Here is a 20,672-nt window from a genome sequence, read left to right on the forward strand (position 1 = left end):
ACAGAGCGCATTCACAGAGCTGGTGGCCCGCCTGGAGGCCCGCGATCGGTGCTGGCAAGATTTCATCGTTACCAGGATAGGATGAATAGTGTTAGAAAAGGCGAGGAGTGGAGGTACCATCACCCTCAGTGGAGCTCAAATAACTATTTTTCAAGATCTCTCGTCCCTGACCTTAGCCCTGCGGAAAATGGGCAAACCACTTAACACTTGTCTTAAAAGTCGTGACACGCGCTACAGATGGGGATACCCCTTTTCTCTCTCCTTTGAACATGAGGGCACGCGAATCAGACTGAACACCGAGCAGGATATTAAAGCATGCATCTCTGACATACTGGGCCCGCAGGATCATGAGGGATCTCGTAACCAGCCCCCCAGGAGCGAGGGGGAATGGCAAGTACAGGGCCCGAAAAGGAGGTAAGTGAAGGGTTCGAGGAAGTACCGTAGAGGGAACGGCTCCCCAGAGGGGGGCAGTTGATATTAGACGAGTATGTTACATTCCGGCTGAATTAAACTCTGACATGAAGAAGTCAAAGAAGTGTGCTGTACGAATGTTATTGAAACTCCCATTTATATGGCATCAATTTGCTTACCTTCGGGGGAGGTTTGAAGGGGGCTCATTAGTCATTTTTTGATGTTTATTGTGTATGGGGACCGTGAGGTAACAGTCTCCTCTGGTGGTTCGATTTCGGACCAGTGTTTTCAACTGGGTTCAATCGGACGCCACCAAACTCAGGGAGGGAAGGGGGGAGGTGGGTGGGGAACGGGGAGGGGAATATGTGTCGAGCCAAAGAAACAATTCAGAGTCCTAGAAGGGAAAGCGGTTATGTGGTTGTTCAAATATCGAGGGGAGAGGTTGAAACGGTCATCAAGCTCACACGAGCATCGAAACTGTTGTTATGATGACCGCTGAATCATGCTCCAGGGGTACCATGAGAGTGGGAACGCTCAACGTTAAAGGTCTTAATTCACCCACTAAGAGATCACTCGTTTTTAGAGAATTTAAAAGGTCAAAATCAGATATACCTTTTTTGCAAGAGACCAAATACATGAGAGGAGAGGAGAGGGCTATCCTGGGAAGGAGATTTGGGTTGGAGTTTTGGGGCTCTGGGCCACTGAAGAAGGGAGGAGTGGGAATACTCGTCAGAAAGGGGTTGGATTTTAAGACCTCGAAAGTCTGGTCTGATGCGGAGGGTCGGGCCCTCCTTGTGTCAGGGACCATTGGAAAGTTGTCCATTACAATCGCCACGATTTACTCCCCCAATGTGAGACAACTCCGATTCCTTTCCAAAACGATCCCCAAAATAATGCTAGAGGCGACAGGACATGTCATCCTCGGTGGTGACTTTAACACATGGGCAGACCCTGACTTGGACTGGCACCCTGGTAATCCAGAAACACGGGATACACTTGGAGGGGATCACACCCAATTCAAAACAATGATGGAACTGTATGGTTTGGTTGATGTGTGGCGTTGTATGCACCCTATGGGGAGGGAGTACACCTTTTTTTCAGCCCCGCACAATACACTCACCCGTATTGACTATCTTTACTCTTCGAGTGATTTATTTGTCACGGCCACGCATTCAGAAATCACGGCGATCTCATGGTCTGACCACGATATGGTGTCCGTTGACTTAGTATGGGAGTCCTTGCCCGTCAGATGCGGACAATGGAGGTGTAATGAGACGTTATGGAAAGATCCTGTTTCCAAGCTAGAGATGGAAACTGAAATTGAAGAATATTTCCGAACGAACAAAACTGGGGAGGTCGCAAAACAGGGGGTCTGGGAGGCTGGTAAGGCAACGTGGAGGGGAATCCTCATGTGGGAGGGAGCCAATAAAAAAAGAGAGAGGACCTTAATTGAAAACAGACTCCGTAGGGAAATCGCCCAATTAGAGAGTGATGCGAGGAAAGGGGACTCTGTTGACTCTGACAAAGTTGTAGAAGCCAGGAAAAAAAGGGAAGAGCTACGCCTCTTAGAACATGAACAAATAACTTGTAAACTCCTCCTCTTCAAACAGAAATTTTATGAGAAAGGGGATAAAGCAGACGCACTGTTGGCGGCCAGACTCCGTGCCCAACAAGCAGAACGCAGGGTTCAGGAAATACTAGATGGAAGGTCTGATTTGGAGACGAACCGTTCCACCATCCCAGAATCCTTTGCGGATTTTTATGAGGCTCTGTATACTCCAGAGGGTGACCCAGACACCCCGAGCATTCGATCCTATCTAGCTGATGTCTCCATGCCCAAATTGACACGAACTGAATCGGAAATGCTGGACGCCCCTATATCAGGAGAAGAGATTCAGGAGGCTATTAAGAGACTCACGTTAGGCAAATCCCCGGGAGAAGATGGGTACACAGCGGGTTTTTACAAGACATTCGCCCCGCAGCTTACACCCTTCCTTGTTGGATTATTCAACCGAATTCTAGAAACAGGGAATCCCCCAGACTCATTTGTCAAGGCACTCATAGCAGTTATCCCGAAAGAGGGGAGGGATCCTAAAAAGTGTGGATCGTACCGTCCCATTTCCTTGCTTAACATAGATGCCAAAATATACTCCAGGGTCCTTGCGGCTAGGATTGAATCTTTCTTGCCCCGCCTTATCCACCCCGACCAGGTGGGCTTTATACTTGGCCGTCAGGGTGCAGACACCATGCGCAAGACACTACACCTGGTGCACGCCACCCACAACCTAAATACCAACCCTGCGTTGCTTTCTATCGATGCTGAAAAAGCGTTTCACAGGGTGGATTGGGATTTCTTAATGGAGGTCCTTCAGAATATTGGACTGGGCCCAAACCTTAGAAGGGGAATTCAAGCAATATACTCGTCACCTACTGCCTCTGTATTTGTGAACGGAGAGTATTCTAGGTGGTTTCGACTGAAGCGGGGCACCAGACAGGGATGCCCCCTGTCAGCCATCTTGTTTGCCCTATCACTTGAACCGCTGGCACATAGGATTAGAGGAGACGATGCCATAGAAGGGATCCATCTGGGACACACGGAGTACAAGTTGGCCCTGTATGCCGATGACATTCTCTTACATGTGGTCAATCCCGAGAGATCCGTCCCCTGAGCCATTCTCCTCCTGGAGGACTATGGTCGCCTATCGGGTTTTAAGATCAATCATGCCAAATCCACGCTCTTTCCCCTTCAGGGGGATGCTGAGGTAAACACAGCAAAATACTCCTCCCTGGGACTGTCGATTGAGCATGACAAGATGCAATACTTAGGGGTACAAATTACGAAACAACTAGGCTCCCTATACGATGCGAACTTCCCACAACGTCTTGCTAAACTCCGTGCGGACCTGGCCAGGTGGGATAAATTGACGATCTCATGGCTTGGCCGCCTTAATGCCGTTAAAATGACCTGTCTCCCGAGGTTTCTCTATCCCTTCCAGATGCTCCCTATCAAAATACCGGAACAATATTTTACGCAGGTTAAGAGGGAAATTCTGAAATTCCTGTGGAAGGGTAAAAAGGCCAGTATAGCCTACTCTACATTAACGCTGCCCAAAGATAAAGGAGGGGTAGGCCTCCCTGATCTCCGGAAATATTACGCTGCTGCTCAGCTACGTGCGTTTGTCCCTCATCTGCGCAATCATAAAGAGCCACAGTGGATAGCGATGGACAACTATTACCTAGCCCCAGCAACACTTGGGGAATGGTTATGGGCTCCACGAAACTGGGTATTAAGGAAGACGAGGGATCACCCGCTCTTTGCTGCCATATGGGAAGTATGGCAGGATGGATTGGCGATGTCGGGAATCTATGGTCCCTGGACATCAACAACTACATCCCCAACGTCGAAAGATTCCAGACGTGGTATGAGGCAGGACTAGAAAGGGTGGGCCAGCTCCTCCGAAGTGACTCATTCATCACTCTCCCAGAGCTAACTGAAGCCCTAAATATTGGAGTCCTGTCCACTTTCCACTATTTACAAATCAAAGGGGTTTTGACCAAGGCAGCGTGGAAAGAAAAACTGAGTAGAGATCTCACCCCCTTCGAAAAGATGCTCGACTCCAAATTAGATAGGAAGGGCTTGATTTCCCTCATATATAAATTACTTCTGGACCGGGGTTATGGGTCCATACTTAAACTCAGACAGCGATGGGAGACTTATATGGGGACGGAAATAGATGATGATGAGTGGGACAAAATGTGTACCATCGCCTCACGTACCTCAATATCATGCCAATATAAACTCCACTCCATCAAACTTTTGCATCGCTGGCAATATGACCCGTATAGGTTATCCAAGATGTATCAATCCTCCTCCCCCTCCTGTTGGTGTGAATGTGGGCAGGTCGCAGACTACTGGCACATGTGGTGAGGATGCCCCAAGATCAAGATTTTTTGGGACGCAAGGTTTTGGGGTGGATCAGGCACACTGATGGGATCTACAGAACGGCAGATCCGCACCTGGTCCTGTTTAGTCTTGAAAGAATTGAAGATGAATGGACAAAGGTTCATGGCCTAACCCCCCATTTGTTGCTCGCGGCGCGAGCCCTACTTGCTACTAAATGGAAATCACCCACGACCCCATCTAAGCAAGAGTGGATTAATGTGGTATTGAACATATGTACCATGGAGAAAATCACTGCATCTCTCCACGGTAGGGCGACACAATGTGAACTCCTATGGTTAGATTTTGTAAGAGCACATACATCCAACGAATATCCACCATCAGATGTTGATGACCCCCCCATCTTGAATGTGACGGATCAGGTTTCTTGCTCATGGCGTACCGATCTTCTCCTGTCTGACCTACTCCTTCTCCCTCGTCACTAAACACCACCAAAAGGATTAGGGCGCGCCCCCCACATGTTGAACCCTTGAACACACTGCACCAAACAAAGACTCAACCCTTGCAGATAACCACAGCACCACGATACCTTACTCCCTAAACGACACGACTCTCTTTCCCGGGGGCAGGGGAGGGGGGACGGGAAAAGCTGTTAACGTTTTTAAGGAACTTGCAAAGTTTTGATGTTACTTTTGCTCTTTTTTGCTTTCCTTGTTTGCACATTCTTGGTTGTATCAATCGTATACTGATGTTACCGCACTACGTGAAACAGTGCGCTGCTGGTATTTGTCTACTATGTGCATGTATGTAACTGTTTCTCCGTTTTGCTTTACTGAGGAAAAAATGTTAACTATGAAAACCTAATAAAATGTAATTAAAAAAAAGCCACAGGAACGGGCAGTTAACAAGATGTGGTGAGAAAATGAAAGATGTTTATCAAAGTAAAGACCAAGATTACGAACTGTAGGTGAAATTGGAAGCTTGGATGGTGGAGAAACATATAAAGGAGGGTGTAAAATGAAGAGAAAGATTGTTGGCAGGAAAAAAAAGTAGCTCAATCTTCACAGCATTGAGGGTGAGATAATGGGAGGACATCCAGGATTTGATTGCAACCAAGCAAGCAGAAAAATTAAGGGGAATTTCAGGAGAGAAAGAGGAGAACGAAAGAAATAATTGGGTGGCGTCTGCGTAGAAGTGGTGGGACAGGCCAAAGAGGAAAGAACAGCAACAAGATGAGATACGATACAATAATGGGTTAAAATGGTGCATTTTACAGCGTTGTAGGGTAAAATTGGAAATAAATCTTACTGCAATGCTAAATCACCAACTCTGTACAGGAGCATTTTCCAACACATTTTCGCGATGCCTTTGCCCACTATATGCTAGTGTAAAAATCATGTATTTTCATGCTGAGTGTGCCCATTCAGGTTCATGCTGGCTGCACCAATATATGCCTGTATTTCCACATACGAACATGCTCATTATTACTTTGCCCAGAATGCCAGCTATGATAGTATAAGAAACTATGTCTACAGTGACTCTGCAAATATATGCCATTATCCCCAGATAAGAACATATTGTTGAGTTTCCCTCAACACCAGTAAAAACTGCTATGCCATAGTAAGAAAAATTACCCAGACTGGTTGCACTAATACAGGCCAGTAGGGTCACGTAAGAACACTCATCCTGTTGGTTTTGTCCTTAGGGCCAGTTTAAAATGCCCTGCCACAGTAAGAAAAGATGCCCTTGCTGGCTGTACAAATGATTCCCCAAATCAATTATATGATATGATACTGCATTTAGAACGCTCCTGTACATAAGTGTTTCTAGGCGCCACAAGACAAGGGAGGGAAGACTGTGAAGACAAGACCAATGATCTTTCTAGGCCTTGTGACATTCAGATCATGCAAGTGCGACAACGAGAAGTGCAGGGGGAAGGGAATGGGGGAAGGGAATGGGGGAAGTGCATGGGAGAGGGTAGGGGAGGAGTGATGCCAGGGCCACTAAGGCTCTGGGTATGTACGAGCAGGGAAGCACAGCTCCGGGTAAGTGGAAATCAGCATGGGGGCTGTAGAGGTTACAGATTACAGCCCATAGGTGTGCAGTAGGCCAGGCAGCAGTTAAAGGAGGAGTGGTCATAGAGGAGCCTGGTGCCTAGTGAGACTCAAAGGGTACCAATCAGCTCAACAGACAGGAAAGTTAGCAGGGGAGCGAGAGGGAATAGGCAGACGAGAAAAAGAGGGTCTTGGGCTGCTTCCAGAACTACAGGTCGCTCTGCTCAAGTCTGAAAACGGCAGGGAGGCCGTTCCAGAGGGAGGCACCTGCAGAGGAGAGAGATCTACCCCCCAATCTCTGTCTGGAGAAACGTCTGACCCTTAGAGAGTTGGAGCTAGCTAAGTGAAGGGCTTGAGAAGGAAGGTACATAGGCAGAGAGTTGGATGTAGTGCAGCCCCCGGCACCAGGCAACCTTGTGGACGATGCAGAAGGTCTTGAAATTGATCTGTGCTGCCGCCTGGAGCCAGTGGAGAGATTTCAGGGCTGGAGAGATACAGTCCCTGGGCTTGAGGCCAAGGATAAGTCCTGCAGTACTCTTCTGGATTAGTTGCAGAAGGCGCAGAGTAGAGGCAGGCAGATTGAGAAACAGGTTGGAGTAGTCCAGCCTGGAGAGAACCAGAGCTCTGGAGACAGTGAGCTTCTTGGGGAAAGTGAAAAAAGGAAGAATACGTCCAAGGAGGTGCAGCTGGGAGTGTGGGCTTCTTGGCAAGAGCCATGATGTGAGGATAGAAGGAGAGAGTGGAGTCGAAGTAGACACAATTGTTTTTTGCCTCACAGGAAGACCAGGGTAGAAGGCCCATAGAGGGCGGCCAGAGTGAGAGAGGGAAAGCGGGAGTAGGGGTCCCAATGAGAAGGATCTCAGTCTTTCTGGCATTAAGGCAGAGATCGTTGGAGGAGCACCAATCCTGAATCGCAAATAGACAGTCGGGAATGAGCGAAGAAGGAGAGGTGGCTGGGGGAAGCCTGAAGGAGTGCTGAGTGTCATCCGTATAACACTGAAAGTTGGAGGAGAAGGGGGAGATCAGGTGGGCCAAAGGGGCCAGATAAACGTTGAAGAGCCAGGGTGAGAGGATAGATCCCTGAGGGACACCACATGTAGAGAAAGTGGTGGTGGAGAGGAAGGACCCAAGTTGGACCTGGAGAGTCGGTCGAATAGGAAGCAGGTCAGCAACGCCAGGGCCTGATCCGTGATGACTTTGCACTTAACATGAGTATAGACTGCCATGCCATAGTAAGAAAACATGTCTTTGCTGGCCACAAAAAATACCCCCCCCAGCACCGACAAATGTAAGAACAATCATCATGTTGGCTGTGCCTTTAAAGCCATTAGAGAATGCCATGCCATAGTAAGAAAACATGTCTTTGTTGTCCTCAAAAATTCCATCCCCCTTCCCCTGGCCCAACCTGACCCATATGTGGGAACAGTCATCGTGGCTTTGCCCTTAAAGCCGGTATAAAATGCCATGTCATAGTAAGAAAACGCCACTTGCATACATTCCCCATTCATACACTCGCACAATCAGCATCATTCATTCATTCTTATTCAGCAGCATTCATTCACTCACACATTCCCTATTCATACACACACACAATCGGCAGCATTCATTCACTCTCACATTTTTTACAATTGTATTGGTGTCTTACATACAGGTGCCATATTGCACAATTGCTTGAAGATGCTACAGTCATCTGGTCACAGCCATAATGTAAAAGCATGTACAGATCCACTGACATTTAATTAGGGTTAATAAAAATTTTCTTTGCAATTCCTTATATCACCTGGAAGCACATCTACAAATCTGAGGAGAACGGTCTGCAGTACCATTGCATACAGTCGAGGCTTTAAGTGGGTTACTGCTAAACCCTCGCAGTTTTCATAAATTACCCTGGACTCCCGCACACACATTCAATGAAAAGATGGGTGACACTACCGCTTTTGTCCCTTAGATGCCACGACCAGCCCTGCTTAGAATCACGTGGTTAGTTGCAGACATTTGGAATTACAAGTACATCACGATGGAGAATATGATTTTATGAAAGGCATGGAGGCGAGCGTTAGGCACGTCTCCTTTTAAACAAAAGAACTGGTGGATTGTAAGTAGCGCATAGCTTTAATGCTTGCAAAGGAGGCAAGTGGCCCCTTCGAGAATTGCATTCCAACCCTTGATTGCAGTTTGCTTTACATTGGGGGTTGAACTGGCCCATGCCTGCAAGTAAGCATGTCACTCTGGATCGGATGAAACAATTGGACATGCTTCTCTTGCAAGGTGCCTCCATTCTTTGGTATGATTCATAGCAGGCCATGTCCGCTCCGTAGGAACTCGATACAGCTTTATAGACCTAGTAATGTTTACTGGGTTAGATAGTTGTTTCGGTTTATATGCTAATTTAACCTGTATGTGTATGTTTTTGTAATGTAACGACCGTGGTCTGTCATAGCGCTGTTTTCACCTCTGGGCGCTAATGTGCTTCTGTATTCAGCGTCAGGGATAAAGCACCCCAGAAATCGTCCACTAGAAGAAATATGTTCTGTCTCTTCTCTCTCCCACCAACAATGAAGCTTATTGGCAAACACTGAACAGAGAGGTCCGCCTGGGTGAATGCGTTTTCCAGTATTCCCTATTCTTTTCCATATGGCAGTCACTGTCCTCGAATCATTGCTCGTTCATTTAAGTAAATGATTGGGAGCGCCCGAATCTGAGGCCGTGGCGTGCCTGTGTTTTGCAGACACAGATTTTACTCCTGGGACTCTCCCACTTTTCCTCTGTAGAGCAGCTCTCGCTTTATTGTGGGACCACATTAATTAAACGCTTTGCTGTTAAGTGTCAAGGGCTGTGGCCTAGTTTCGTGTTGGGCTCCTCTATGGCTGCTCTGCGATGGGCAGGGCGCGCGGCTGTGTGGGCTTCCCTCCAATGTCGTGCTAAGTGTGCCAGCTGGAACTCCTTGAACCTCGTTAAGATGCGTTCTGGTCACATGGCGTGCCACTCGTCCATGCCATCTTGTATTCCACTCAGAATAGTCGAGCTTTACTATCGGCACAGGTTGAATAAAGAGCGGCTTTGCTTGGCGACGGTAGTTTGTCCCGTTTTGACCTGGCCTCGTTTCATAAACGCAGCACCTAGTCCCCGTTGCAGTGTTTTTGTGACCCGCCACGGAGTTACTGAGTTACGCCTTAAAGGCGTCTTTAGAAGGTTCGCAAAATCCCAGCGTCACCCCTTAAACACTTTGGTGTGATGTCAAAATATAGACGGTGACTACATCCAATGCAAAAATCTTGATTATGTAATGTCAACACCCATAATATGCAGTTGGTACATAACATTGATAGATTGCCATGCGGTTGACATCAGATGCATCAAACATTGTTTAAACTGAGCAGTATCTCACTCCTTGGCCCCTTCCCCCTTCGGCCTAAACACCGCATCTCCCTCTTCTCCAGTGGCCTTTGAAAAGCCTTGCGTGCTTTTTCTGCTACACCCTCATAGTTCAACGAGCAAACTGCAAAAATTCGATCCCTTTGCCACAGTGAGCTGGGATTCGCTGTCATTCAGCAGGAAAAACTCAAGAAAAGCATTCCCTTGCCGAATGAATTAAAAACACGAAAAACAAATATGAGGCAGGCTGCATGAAGTCAGAGGTGTAAGGCGAGGTGACATTTGGAACAACAGAGAAGCGAATATAGGCACATCAAATTAATAACACACAAACACGGGGCAGTGTGAGTGGAGGTGGTCCCAAAAGCGCACAGGGTGAAAAGTATAATAGTTGGGGGTCAAGGACGGGGCCAACAAAAAGGTGAAGACCGCACATGAAACGGACATGGGACATGCTTAAAATACCAAGTAACGGTGATAACAAGTTACTCATTTATTGGTTGTTTGTAATGCGCACTATACACTATTGTGTTTCAAGGCGAATTGTAACCGTTTATTGAGAGGCCACCCCCAACACTGGGACTTCTTGCCTCCACAATCTAGGTGTCACACAATAAACGGTTTAATATCAGTTCTTTATTCAGTCCTATTTCTGATGCATATTATGCCCCTTGGATACCCTCCCCCCATCCCCCCTGAGTTACCAATGAGCCAATAACCAGGCCGATGTACAGGAAAATCGCACTAAAATATCACACACCACTTACACTTTTCTCTACATAAATAACACAATTTGGCTTGGAAAACTTAAATCACAATATTTTACTTTATACACATTTCTAAATAAATTATCATCAACATTGGTCCCTGAGGAACATCACTTTACATTTGAATGCTGTACAATTTCGGTTTACTGCATGCTTAAAAGGCTAGCAGTAAATAAACACGGTGATATAGCAGTGGGTTTTTCAGACCCCCTCTCCTACTTTGGTGTTTGTTGGGGAAGTCGGACAGAAAAATTGGGATGGCGTGCACCCCGGAAGTGCCAGCAAGTGCTGTTTTGCTGGTTATGCTCGGCGGCTTAGACCCCTGCTACTCTGCTTGCAATTGGAAGTTTGGACTAATGCTGAGTCGGCAAGAGGAAGAAGCAATTGTTCCATAGTGCCGTAACTAGTCTAGAGTTACAATTGACTTTGCAATGAGGATACACGTTAGCCAACGACCTGCGCATTGACTCTGTCTGCACAGCACATAACGCTAAGTTACTAGGGGAATCCAGACGTGGACCCCTTGCTCACTATTCTTAGAGAGGCACAGCTCCTCCCTACTGATGAGGTCCAACCAGACCGAAACACGTGTCTGGGGATGCTGTTGGTCAGGGGTGTTGCTAGGTCTGGAAAAGACCCGGGGCTATGCTATTGTCCGAACTGTCGGGACTGGGGGCTAGCTAGCCTTTTGGTTGTAGCTCCTGAGATTTTATCCGGGGCTACAACCAAAAGACCAGGGGCTATAGCCCCCTGAGCCCCCCCCTAGCAACGCCTCTGCTGTTGGTACTCTTGTTCAGAGGAGAATTGCCTAGAATTTCGGTGCTGGACTGCCCCAGGGCAGGACAAAGACTGATATGTTTGGGATATTTCTTCTCTGTGAAAGATAGTGAGCTAAAGACTCTGGGTAAGTCTCTCGTAACCAGGACTAATGTCTGGCAGAGGGACTCCCAGGACCCCCCCTGTTAATTTGCACAGCACATAACGGCACAAGCACACGCACCCTGGACGTGCCAGCAAGTGCTGTTTTGCTGGTTATGCTCGGCGGCTTAGACCCCTGCTACTCTGCTTGCATTGGAAGTTTGGACCAACGCTGAGTCAGCAAGAGGAAGAAGCGAGTGTTCCATAGCACCGTAACTCGTCTGGAGGTACAATTGACTTTGCAAGATTATACTTACTGTTGGACTTGTGCTGGGGCTTGTGGTGTACTGAACTTGTGGTGGACTCGCACTTCTCACATTTGATTGCTCTCTCCTTCTTTTTAGTGACGATATACGTTCGCCAATTCCCCGCCCGTTGACTCCGTCTGCACAGCATATAACGGCATGGGTATGTGCACCCTTGCGCGCACCCCGTAAGTGCCAGCAAGTGCTGTTTTGCTGTTTTGCTGTTTGGGTGGGAGGGTGTGGAGTGGCGGTGAGGCAAAGATTGGTATGGTTAATTTTGGTTTAGAAAAAGTTTCTTTTTTTGTATCTTGTGATTTCCCATGTATGCATTGTTTACGAGTTAAATGGTAACACTCGTTATTTTTGGATAACCCTTTGATAACCCTAGTGTATAGGCTGATAGATTAAAACCAGATATCTGCTGGGTTACGTAGTGGCAAGCTCTGCCAAAGTGCTCTATCAATGCATAATGCTGGGACTATCCCCCTCACTAATACTGTGGTGCGCTGTAGTAACACAACTGACGACCTTACCAATGTGGAAACACTGACTGAGGTCTGTCCGCTCTCTGGTGCCATGGCCACGGTCAATGTGAGTAAGAGGGACTGAGTCCAACGCCATCAGGGATGCCCTTGCCCACACATGCTCGCAATCCATTGCTTACTTCTGCTTCCTCCTTTCCTCTAAAGGACATGATTGATGGTAATTATTCCATCCAACACAGCTTCTTAAGTATCCATGAATCCGATGCAAAGCTAAAAGTGCACCCCGATACTGCTGCACTTGTTGGGGTGGGTGCAATGGACTTTACGATGATGGCCCCCTGTTGTGTTAGGAGAGCTTGGAAAGCATACTAGGTTGTCACTTGGCCCCTCCACCCCGGCTTCCGGGGTGGCTGGGGAATTGACAACGTACATCTCCATCATGGTAAGAGGAAACTTAATAAGAGGCTCTTGGGAGAGGATGTTTTGGTAGCTGTCCTGCATTCCGGGGTGATGGCCTCTCGTCAACCTGTGGACGTTATGTCAGGTACTTACAATGATGACCCTATACATGTTTCAAATAACTGCTCTAGTCCAATGGACCAACCTCCTCCTCCACTTGGCTCCCAAAAGGCCTCTCACATAAACTGGCTGCCTCTTCTGTTGTGCAAGAGTTAGAATCTCCTGATCAACAATTCCCTGTAATTACCAGAATATTGAATCTCCCGGACAAGGGGATGAGTTGACACATGCTGAACTAAGAGCTCAGCAACAGATAAACATTGAAATTCTATCAAAGCTTAGTAAAATGGAGGGCCTTCTTTTGAGGAGCCTAGTGGATAAAAAGATTGAAGACAAATGTGTTGGTGAGGTTAAAATCGATCCTACAATGTTTAATGTACATTCTCAAACTTCGGAACCAACATGCATGGTTAAATGTGTACAAACACACTTATCAGGAAATATTTCGGTAATAGGGTGGCGCTCTTATGCCCAATTGTTACTACTCCCAGGCTCGACTGAGTTGTTAGCTCATGAGGAAGTGCCAGTGGCTCCTCAATTACTCACTTGTGAGATGGTCAACGCCTTGGGTGAACTGGAGGCTATGATGTTTAATCTATCTTCTGACCTTGCAAGGTTGGCCTCTCATATTGGATTAAAATTAGAGGGAGATGAAAACGTCTCATCGATTGAGATGCCACATATTCCGACTGCCCTTACAAATATTATTAAGCAACAAGAGGGGCACATGCTTGCAGACAGTGGTCCCTTGTCCCAAAACTCTAGCTTGAATCTGGAAAAGTGCCCAGAATCGTCAATGGCTGGTGGCTTTCTTTCACGCAAGCAACAACGCTTGCACAATAGGGCATTGAACAAAAGGGTCAAAAAGAAGTCATCTGCCAAACAGACAGTACAAAAGAAAGTTCCCGTCCTTGATTCAGAAGTATCAGGTTTGGGAGCCTCAACTGATTATATCAGTGAAATCGTAGGCGAAGAACCCACTCTTCATCTAGCTGAACTAAATGCACAGCATGTGAACTCTAAGGTCAGCCAGGACTCGTTAGTATCTTCTCCTGCATTGGTGGGTTCTTCTGATGATACTATGGTCTGCAAGCAGTCGTAACTGTCCTCGTTTTATCCATTAATTAATAATAAAATGGGAGCGGTTAAAATGAATTAGTGGAGAATAAAAAATCTTTGACAAAGGAGTGTGGACAGAAATTGGCACATCCTATTTTGCCTCAGGATGGAAATATTGTTGAAGAGGTGAGGGGGCAGTGCGATCTTGCACGCCCTGAGTTGGCACCAATGGGATTCCCTATTGCGGTACCAGATGAACAGATGAGGAGGCTTCATGAAGGACTGGTGCTGGGGGAGCATACTTTGCCCATCTTTGGCTGGATTAGTAATCCAGACATAAATGATTAGGGATGTCTCAATCAATCCTTTATATTCAAAACATTTAACCGGATTCCGATGCTGAGTTTGAACACTTAGTGGGTGAAACTAGCTGTAGAAAATAGTTTAAGAATGATAGCCCAATCAAACTCTCTAATTGTGTTAAGGCAAATTTGGGATTTTAGAGTTGAGCTTGAGATGTTAGGCATTCAAATGATTTTATTTAAAAATGAAGATCAGGCCTATGCATTTCTAGGTTATTGAATTCCGCCACCAACAAGTATTGGCGCAAAGGCACCTGAAAATGTATCATGTGAGTCCAGTCCCCCAGAGATGATTGCGCAGTTGTCAGCTATTGCAGCTAACATCAAGGACTGGTCATGTATTGGCAATTTAGTTCACAGTGGAATGTATGTGGCTACAAGAATTTTGAGGCAGCACTGAAGTCGCTGGCAATTTTCGATGTACCATCTATTATTATACTACAGGAAACGATGCTTGCAAAGGTGTTATTTGTAGATGGTTATACAGTGTTCTGCGCCTTAGCTACACTGGGTACAAGGCGCCCGAGTGGTGGCTTGGCTATTTTGATAAACAATAACTTACATTTTTCCGCCACCCTGATCCTCATCCGTATTACCTTTGGAAATTGAATTGACACAATCCTTTAAGAAGATGTTGTTGGTGGTGTGTATATGCATGAATTATCAGCCCAACAATTTTGATGAGGTAATGGACATTCTTGATGGTATATTTGAAAATGCGTGCATATGCAATCCCAACTGTATTACCATAGTAGGAGATTTTAATGCGCGCTGCTTGTTTGAAAGTAAATTCCGTGCTACACAACGCCGGGACCTGAGAGGTCAGCAGTGGGTTCACTATCTTGCCACTTGGAATTTGGGGTTGGTAGACTTCAAAGATGGAGTAATTGATTACACTAGCATAGGATGAATGCTTTCTCTATAATTGATTTCTTTTTGACTCCCATACATGTTTTTGTTTTGGGGAGTGGTTTAAAATGTGAAATCACTGATGTAGGCTTTAGTGACCATTGCATCAACTCCATTGTACTTCCTATTTCAAACACTATTAGACTCTATGAAATTATCCCTGAACTTGCTCTGGTGGAAGTAAGACATCCTCTTCACTCTGTTTGTTGGAACAAGAACTTGTGTGATTGTTTGATCAATGCCCTACGGACTACCATACGCTTTGATACAAATACAGGCTACTCAATAGATATTATTTGGATTGAAGCTTAAAATAACTATTATTCGAGAGGAACTTGCAAAACTTACTTCCTATAAGTTTAGTAATAACATAGGCCACCTTTACTTGGAGCAAGTTGCCTGCTTAAAGCGTGCAAAGAACTGTGAGATAAATTCCCTGAAAAAGAGAGTTATGTCAGTACAGGAATTCCTCTCACTTAAAAAGAGAGTTCTAATGCAGTACAGGAATGCTACTAAGATTTTTCGACACAAAGTACATTTAGCCGGTAATTGGGCAATGATTATGCATATATGCAAGCGTGATACAAAAAGCATGTGGCGTATGTTTAGTGAGATATAGTCATCACCGGCAGATAGTATGTCCTCCTCTATTTCCTCAGAGAAGTGGTGTGAATTTATCTCTTCAGCATACCATCTCCCCCAAAAATGTAGTCACTATAGCTTTAAGATGATTAAATTGACGTTCTTTTCACATATTACTTGACTCGAGATGAGATTGTTTGGGCAGTTAAGAACCTGAAATACTGAAAGGAAGCGCCCCCAATTTCAGCACGATCCTCCCCGCAATGAGAGACAATAAGGGACTCTCCCGTAGTGGGAATAAGGCCAAGACAGAGTGCGGGTGAGCGTAAGTGGGAGTTTATCCAAAGAATAGGGCATGCAAAGAACTCTGCAACCTCCGAGAGCGCTCTGTCTGACAATAGCAAAGACAGGCGTATTTCTAATACAAAAAACGTCATCAGAACCTACACACTATAGGGGGCACAAGTTAATTGGGATTGGGTGGCGTCGACTAACTATAGGTGTTGCTGCAGCGTGGTTGGTCTTGGCGTGAGGACGTCACTGGTCAGCCTCGTGGGTTGGGTTGGGCCTGGCAGGCCAGCTTGAGGTCATCCGAGCGGTGTTGGTATGCTGGGGCAGCCTGTGACAAAGATGAATACCTCTCCTGACTCGTTTGCCCTAGGCCATGCATACTGCAGTTATTCAAGAAACGACATCTAAATTCATCAATAAATCGCTCGGCAGTTTGTCTTATACAATAAACGCAACGCATGAGGAATGCACCTCTTGAGAGGTCCGGTGATTGTCGGTTAGGGTGAGATTTACCTGTGTCCTATTGACCGGTATTTTAGGTCGAGGGGCTGAGTTTTGGGGCCTGAGCCGACTGGTACATGCCTGTCTGCCGCGTTAGAAGTTATTATATAAATGGGTCTCTGTGTCTTGTCCCAGTGATGGGGGTCGTTCTTGGGGTGGTCTAGGGGGAGGGTTGTGGACTTTACGAGAGGGTGCTGGTAGATCAGTGGATTCAAAACGTGGGTTTATTACCGTGCTGTAAATAACACAGGTGGTGGGCTGTGGCCTTGGGTGCGGTACCGGGGCCTCTGACTCTCTGAAGCGGCTCCAGCTTGGTTGGGGGAGGTGAGGGAGCGCGGCACAGGCCTTAGCTTCCTTATCTGGCAGGCTTGGCAGGGTGGGAGGGAGAATGGCCTTGCATATACTCACAAAGGTTTTTTCCTCGTGCGTTGCTAACTTCTAAATGCAGAACTTTTATAACGTTCCGCCTTATTTTGATGTTATTTAAACACACATATATATTTCCATTTCGTTACACATTTCTTTAATACAGTCGGTCCGAGTACCTTTTCGTTACCTAACATTATATTTACTACATGATGTGATTATTTTATGTACATTAAACGTTACACGAGGTCGTTCTAGGTTATGGCCTACAGAAATTGATGCTCGCTGCTTTAGGTGATTAAGAAAACATATATGAGTAAGTAAAGGCTATACATTTGGTCGACATCTTTCTCTGTGGTTGTAGCAGCACTAGTCCAGACCTAGGGTGGTATCATGTAACGTTACATCTTTATGGTTTATTCACAGTTTACATGATCTGTTTAAACCGAGGTAGTTCGTTAATACCAATACTTGAATTATTTTCTACTTTCTTCAGATAGTGATGCTTCAGCTTTTTTCCCGTCACCCCGGCCTCGCGGACCAGGTCATGCAGGGTGCGATATTACATTGTGGATGAGAATAATGTTACAATGTTAGCATCTTGGGTTAGCTCATATCCGACTTTCTCATGGGAACGCGCTCGCAGCGGATCTACCAGGGCTACTGCGGCGGCAGAGATGCATGAAAGGCCCTCCAAAGGTGGGGGCCTCGTTACAGTGTGCTGAACTCACGCCATGTTTGCTAAACAAGATGGCTTCTAGGCCTAACTAAATTTTGGTATATGCAGGGAACGGATATGTGTGGGCAATGTCGTCGGCGGGTGACCCCTCCTCCACCTGGGCCCGGGTGGCATGAGGGGACGGCCACCGAGTCATGGTCCTCACCTGGGGAGAAGACTGTAGGAGAGGAGGGCCTCGCGGCCAGTCCTTCCCTACATTTCCCCCCTTTCGTTACTAAAGTAACGAATTCTTTAGCTCTTCTAATCTTCTGCATTCCTGCTCCTCTATCACTGCGTCATCCCATGCAGGTGTTCCTTTTCTAGGCATCCAGGCTCTGCATACCCCCCTCAAGCTCTCACCTCTTCTAGCATACTCATCTGGGGTACAGGTTAAATATATACAGTCACCCGTCTCTTCCAAGTCCACCCAGACCTCCTCATACCATTCCAGTTCCACATCTCGGGGTTCTTTGATAGTGGTGTGCCATAGTTTGTCTACTATGTACTTATCACGGCACATAGGCACTAACTGGTATCTGGGAGTATTATCCGGTCCTGTCTGTACATGTACTTCTTGTGTCGCCTTAATTGTACCACCTGAGTTGCCCATTGTCACCATCATCATCGCACCGTTAGGGACTGCGTTAGCACAACATCGAAGGCCCACCTGGCACAGGCAGAACACCACGAGGAGGACCACCGCAACTGGTATCAATAATTTCATCGTTATTCCAAGCCAGGAGGGAACCCAGGAGAAGATATTGTCGAACCATGAGCTGTCTTCAGCCCCACCTTCCAGCTTCATTTTCTCTCCCAGGTTATGGACTGCTTCAATGACGTGGGACAGGGACCCATTTTCTGCGTCTTCAGAAGGTACGAACGTGCAGCACGCACTTCCTATTTTTCGGCAAACACCTCCATCGATTGCTGTTAGTAGGTCCAGAACATACCTGTTCTGCATGGTCATTAGTCGCAGAGCTCGTAGTTCCACCTTTATTATGTTGAACCCTTCTTCAGTGTCATTGGCCAGCTGAATCAGTTCCCACCGTGTGATCTGAAGCCATTTTGCATTTGCTCTTGCTTGGATACTTGAAACCAGTGAGGCAAAAAATGTTTCCACGGAGCTGAACAGGCGATACCTGTCTGGGATCTGTGCCAATAAATCGGATGACGCTTGTGATATATAGTTTGATGCTCGCTTGTTCCGTGATAGCTCCTCTTCTTTCCCTCCGGAGGACAGGACATAGAGGTGTGCTTCTGCAGTGGGAGACGTCTCGTCCTTATTCATGTTTCCTTGCGTCTTTTTATTTTTGTCAACGTGGCTTTCTGGAATCACCATTAGGGCCGAATGCAAAGTGGCCATTGAGCAGCTGCCACTCCATGCCTGGGGAAGGTGCAAGTAAGCCTGATTCCCGCACACCCAGTATGTGTCCATTAGTGCTGCTGTTCCTTTTTTCATGTCTGGGATGGTGAGAGTTTTGTTACAGTTTTTGTTCGTTCCCATTGCCACTTTTCCTTCTCCCTTGAAACATAGTTCGTTTTGTATTTCACTTTGTAGCTTGAAGGGTTTCTCCATCGCTGTTACCCATGTTAGTTTAGAGATGTGTTCTTTCCATATTGGTAAGCACGTTTTTTCCATCCATCGCAGCTTGTCTGGTTGGACACCTCTCAGTGCTTCCGCTTTGCACAGTACTTCTTCATCTTTCCATTTGTTTTCTGAAAACAGCGTCCCTTGTATTGCAAAGAAAGGTTCTTTAGGACAGACCACTCCAGACGCTTTTGAATAGCACGTTTTGTTGTCCTGTATTATTTTGAAAGAGACATCGTGTGCTTGAAAGGTGTTCTTTATTCTACACAGTGTGAGATGAAGGAGACATTGGGCATCCACAATGGGCAATTCTCTTGGCAACAACACTTTGGGTGTACCTGATGCATGGGGGATGAGCGAACAGACATAGCAGCTTTCATTAGTTGTCTGTTTAGCTGTTGTACTCATATCTGCATACCATTTATTTGCTTGGTGGGGGTGTCGTGGGTCTTCCATCTTGTCTAATCCTAACCCATAATACTCATCATACCCCCTCCTGCTTGTCTCTCTTCTTCGCCTACTTCTCTCCCCCCTCCTATACCTTATAGTTCCGATAGATGTAATAATAGGCCCCCCTTTCTCATTCCCTCCCCCCTTTTCCAATTCTTCATGTAGGGACTTGTGTTCTGTCATTGTAATTACTTTTCCATTTTCCTCAATAAACAACAAGTCGCTGTTTTGTATCGGGGCGGGAAGGGTAGTGGGGCTGTTATATATTTCAGGTAGGGACATTGTGTCATTTTTCATACCTTTGTCCTTTGATCGTGACGGGGCAGCAGTGGGTGGTGCAGTGTAGTAACCCCATACAAGGCGGGATCCATCCCAGATCAAAAAATCACCTTCTTTAATATTCATATTTGTAATTGAATTCGTGCCAGGGGCAAGGGTGGTGTTACTCCCCCCTCCCCCCTCGTTCATCTCAGTAGAGATGAACGCTATGACCCAATGTGTCATTAGGCACAATATTGAGATGAAGAACACAATAACACACATTGATAAACCACATTCGTATGAATACGTCAATCTATCTACTAACATTTCTCTAAATCTAACAAATCTATTAGTTGCAGGCTGCCCATCCGATGCCATAGTGAATCCTGTTTGAGACATAAAAGTGCATTAAGTACACGCATGTAAACATTTAGAACGTTGTGAAATTTTTTCGGTAAAGTATGGGAGTGGGTGAAGGAGGGGGTATGTCCACAGACAAGGTAACTTTACAAATATTACTATCAGTACATTATTTCATACATAAAGAGAAAAGTCGAGAGAGAGAGAGAGAGAGAGAGAGAGAGAGAGAGAGAGAGAGAGAGAGAGAGAGAGAGAGAGAGAGAGAGAGAAAAAAAAAACTTCTCCAAAACTCAAAAAGGACCAGACAAAAACCTTCAAAAGTTCTAAAAAAAAAATTATATATATATATATGTATATACACATGTTCATTTCAGTACGCATGTCGTGCGCCATTCGTGTTCAGTGTTCAACACTTAATGCACACAAAATTCCCATCATCCATTCTGCACAATTTCATTGTCCGCAGTTGTCCGTGCCTCGTCCTGTACCTCACCTTCCGCGGCGTTATAAGCTCTGCGTACGTCTGTCAAATGCACCCAGTATCGTAGGC

At 46.2% G+C, this 20,672-nt stretch overlaps 1 protein-coding gene across 2 annotated transcripts in view; it reads left to right on the plus strand.

The window, feature by feature from the left end:
- The window catches only part of ASCC3 (activating signal cointegrator 1 complex subunit 3), a 2,962,611-nt gene that overhangs the window by 1,640,927 nt on the left and 1,301,012 nt on the right, over positions 1 to 20,672 (plus strand). The window lies entirely within an intron of this gene.

The sequence above is a fragment of the Ambystoma mexicanum genome, chromosome 4p, assembly GCF_040938575.1.
Source record: "Ambystoma mexicanum isolate Mex_15411 chromosome 4p, UKY_AmexF1_1, whole genome shotgun sequence".
Lineage (NCBI taxonomy): Eukaryota > Metazoa > Chordata > Amphibia > Caudata > Ambystomatidae > Ambystoma > Ambystoma mexicanum.